Here is a 5070-nt window from a genome sequence, read left to right on the forward strand (position 1 = left end):
CTGTTACCGCAAAGAACCAAAAGGAGGGGAAACCCCCACCACCACACAATATAATTCTAAATTAGGATGATTGTAATTTGCAGGTCCTGAAACCTGCTGAGGACCCTTGTAGTTATTCATCAATGTAAAGACATAGGAGATAGATGAATTGTAACAGATAACATGCTTCACTTAAGTTGGGGCACTGTGGTGCTCCGGAACAATCACAGGTGTAAGCAGGTCACAAGCTGGGCAAAAAATCAGATTAGTAGGTTCCTCCTGTGAGGATGCTATAGCACACTGTGTATGATTTTTTCCTCCTGTTGTCTGCCTTGCCAGCTAACATTAGCAACAAATGAAAAAGGAGGGACAAAGGCATGGATGGCGGAGGAAAATGTGGTCCACCAAAGTCACGGGCTTCCTAGATGGCGGCCACTGTTCCCCACCCAAGCAAGATATGATTGCCTCAGGCTGTGGGATACTGGGGACAGCATGTATTGATTCTTCATATCTGGGGAGACAGTTCTGTCGGGTGACGACTCGGATAACACCGGGTATTGATTAAGCCATGAAACAAATTACGGCAGGGTCTCCTTTAGAAGGGACTTTTGCCATACTTCCGATCCGGTCTGAGAGGGGAAATTTTCAGAGTGGCTAATGTCTCCCGGCCTGAAAAACAGAACATTCAAAAATTATTTTTGGACGAACACTGTGGCTTAAATGACAGCAGCTAACCAAAGTGTGGCCACCATTTTAACTAGCAAATGACAAGTTCATTTGGAGATAGAGGCAGATAACGCAATTTCCCCTTAATATCCGTATTAATCGATTCATTTGAACCAGAATGAGGGTGTACAGAATCAGGAGGGAAAGAACTAGAAGTGCCCCTTGTCCACTGCGGTGGTTTGCGTGTTACCTAAATATCTCTTCAGGTTCAGCTATGGAAGGCGAAAACAAGTACAAATATCTTGGCCTTGGTTGTTAGGGTCTGATTATGAGCACAGTCGTCGAGAATTCATGGATTATTCATGTGTAATTACACATAGCTATTGTGCTCTTTTAAATCATCCCTATGGCCCATTATGGCCCATAACAACTGAAATAGCAATTGTCATCGTAAGGTTTGGGCTCTGTCATACAGTCCGGGCTCTAATCAATAATGATGAATGGCAAAATTTGCCATCAAGCAAGTAGAACGTCTAGTTGCCCTCTGCCCATAAATCTGCACCAATACCGAGCCACGCAGCTGCAGGGTCAGGATATTTAGAAAGCAATTCTCTTTCCCCACCCCCCCACCGTCACCCCTCTGCTTGTGGACCTCTATAAAAGGGGGGGGGGAGAGAGAGAGAGGAGGAGGAGGCAAAAGGTGCAATACGTCAATTCTAATAATCCGCATGCTTCTGGGGGCATTATTTATTTATTTATTCAAAAGGGGGGGCTGCTTTCAAGGTCAATTTCAGGTGAAAGGGGGTCATCCCGAGGTCACCGCGGCTCCCAAGCAGGTCAATAATGCCTCTTCACTTCCACCGGAGACAAGCTGCTCCCACCCAAATCAATCCACAAAGGCTGGCTGCGGCACCGAGCGTAATGAACAGTGAATAAATGTAGCCTATCATCACAAAACATGCTTTTTAAGTACCTTCCCTTTTCATGTAAAACCTCTTGCTGTCAAATTCTACATTCACTCATCCAGCAGTGAGTAGCCAAAGTGAGAAATCAGGCTCTCATTGGGGTTGGTAAAAGGTCACAGCTGACAGACTCCGAGGTTAAACTGCCGAGTTAAAATACTGTTCATTCCCCACCGCAGCTTTTTGCTAACTACACTTCTTTGTGTTACAGTCAAGCAGTACATCAATATGCCCCTCCTTCTAATTTATTAGCAATTGTTGAGTTGTACAGAGAAGGAGGGAGGGGGGGAAGGGAGGATTGATCTTTTATACATTTTTTTCTCCCTCTCTTACACTTCAGACACTTCTAAATCTTTATCTGTTGTATACTAAATACCCCAATCGTGTACGGAGCTGTCTGCTTGCAGTACATCATAATTATTAGGGGTATAATTCTTGAAAGGAGAACAGGCCAGTTTGTCTGAAAACCCCAAAGGGTTGGGGTCGGTCTAGTGAAGGCTTTAGTTCTTTTCTCCCTTGTGTTAATTAGCCTCATTCTCACTGTGGGTATTTTTTTGCCTCATTACAGGAATTAGGCTGGGTCTCAACCTGCTTGCAGTTGCAGTCATGAAGAAAAATTTTGCTGAGAAAAAGAGAAAGAATTGTTAAAACGTGCTCGATATGCTAAATCACATCTCTTCTGCTGGATGAAATATATGTGATCAAGGCAGACCTTTATAACTATCCTCAGATCAGTTCTAACTGACTCTCTCTAATCTAATATTTTACTAAGAAATGCTTAATCCTGTATTTTTCCCAGGATTAAAGATTGTTGATTTAGCCAAAGGGATCACAATTAAGACCAGCAATGAAATATCAGTGTTAGAAAGGGAAAAGAAAACATGCTAGGGTTTCACCGGTACAAAAATATACCAATTTGGTGAGAATTAACCACTGAATGAAATCCCCTTTATTAACATTAAGTATAAATAGATGGGACTGCTTTTGCTGAACTACATAGTATTTTATTTAAAGATAGCTATCTGGAAGGGGGGGGGGCGAACCAGGCAGGCAGTGAAATCACGGGGAAAAAAAGTTTTATTTACATGCATGGTACAATGATAATTTGACTCAACAAAATTACCATTATCTCTTTACATCTTTAAAAAATGCATTCGGAGATTTCTTGAGGAAAATATATCTTTCCCACCCTCTGTATGCTTTCCCTCTCAGTGGGACTGAAAATAAAATGTTATGACTTAAATCACAAGAGGCTAACATCATTTTTAGCAACAAGGGCTGCATAATTTCAAGACTATGAGTGAGTGGCTGACTTTAACTAAAATGTTTCAGTTCTGTGCGTATATAGGTACATAAATAATTCAGAATTAATCCCTGCAGAGGGGACAATGGGAATCGTAAATTATCCATGTGCCGTCCTCAACATTAGAGGCAATGAACCTATAGTAACAAACTATGAGTGTTACTCATTACATACATTTCACAGACACCTTAACCTTTTGAATATTAATTTCCCTCTGCAGCTTGTAGCTAGGCGGCATAATTTCCCCTCTTCCTTCCTGCTTCATTCCTTGCCTTCTCTCTCTCTCTCTGTGTCTATTGAACAACACTTCAGTTAAGCTATGGGGGGAATGGCAAATACTGAAAGAATATTGATTTGTTTTCTAACAAAATAGTTACCGGAAAGCATCTATTTGTAAATGCTAGATTGTTGTTTCAGGAATATTACATGCCTAGTAGTCTACATATGGAAAGATTATGAATAAGGCGCCAAGCGCACGGCCTATGTCTTATTTATACTTAACTAGTGCACAGACATGAAAATCAATGGGTGATTTAGCGTTTACTTCAATGGGATTTGGATTGGCACCCCCCGTCATAAAATAAAAGAAGATTGCATGATGTCTACAATCCCAGGTTTTCTTGTTGCCTTTAGAAAATGATGCATGGGGCACCTTTACAAATATATTCCCACAACTCATACTTAGGGCAGTCTATTTATGATATTGCAGAATTCTCTTCTCCCATTGAAAATAGATACCAAGATAATCCTATCCATTTTTAAGTAAAAGATTGATCCCATTTTACTGCTAGATGGTAGCCTTCTATCTGATTTCGAATTTACAGGCTGCCTACTTTTTGTGTGTGTGATAATAAAGTCCCAATTTTTGAAACATAAATATGTTACTAAGATGTCAGCTATTTCTAATAATAAGTGACAATTGGCAAGTTACTTTCAGTTACAATTTTTAGCTGCAAAATCATAAAAGTATAGTTTCTGAGCAACTGAGACACTGTATTTTTCTTTTATTTTAAATGCCAGTAACTTTCCATACACAAGAGGATTAACATAAGGGTAGATGAGACATTTACACATTTCAAGTTCAACTGAAAACACACTCTGTCTTTATTCTTATGAGATTTTCTTTTTCCTAATGAGAGTTTTCTCTTTGTGCGTTTTCACATAATAGCATGCTGGATTAGTGTGCAATCACAAAGTCCCTTGATTAATTTCTATTAAAGGGGGAGAGAAAGGAAGTATCAAGACATTTGATTAATGTCACATATCCCACTTTCAGCTGATCGAGAGTACCGACTAAGTGCATAGAGACCAGAGTGTATGTATAGTATTGGGGCATTCCGCAGAACATTAACCTATGCACCTCTGATGGCCACAGCTGATCTGGGTAATTTCTCAATCAGGCTGAGAGCAACACAGTCTTGGTCGTACTAGCTTCAGACTCAAAAGCTGTAGCAGGACTTGCTGAAGACATTTTGCTGCCTGAGGCAAAGAACAAGATGGCTCCCCTCCCTGATTTCATGTCTAGAAGGTGACTGGAGAGGCAGATAGATCTTACTTCAATGCTGCTAGTGATGACGTCACATCCTCCACTGCATCTGAGAAGGCTAGCTGAGGGGGGTGCATGGCAGATCATGTGGTACACAGAGCTCTATCCTCCAGCCCCTTGCTGCCACCCAATGCCCCAAGCATCAGCCACCTAGGCTACTTCACTCTGTCCAACAGTAGGACTGGCTCTGAGCTATGTCTTTTAGGAGCCACTTGTAAGTGATGATGGGGAAAGCTGTGTCTCCCACACCAAGAATAAAAAGCATTAGGAGACCATTAGATCGCTGTTCTTTGAAAAGACATTCTAAATATATTTTCTTGGAAATTGGTCCTGCTGAACTTAATGGGGTTTATGATATAGTAAGGTTAGCCAACATGGTGCCCTCCAATTGTTGTTGGACTGTAACTTTCATTATCCTGACCATTGGCCATGCTAATTGAGGCTGAGGGGAGTTGTTAGTCCAACAACTTTTGAAGCACACTATATTGGCTATGGGACGCAGGTGGCGCTGTGGGTTAAAGCCTCAGCGCCTAGGACTTGCCGATCGAAAGGTCGGCGGTTCGAATCCCTGTGGCGGGGTGCGCTCCCACTGCTCGGTCCCAGCGCCTGCCAAC

The sequence above is a fragment of the Podarcis gaigeae genome (assembly GCF_964106915.1).
Source record: "Podarcis gaigeae genome assembly, chromosome: 11".
NCBI lineage: Eukaryota > Metazoa > Chordata > Lepidosauria > Squamata > Lacertidae > Podarcis > Podarcis gaigeae.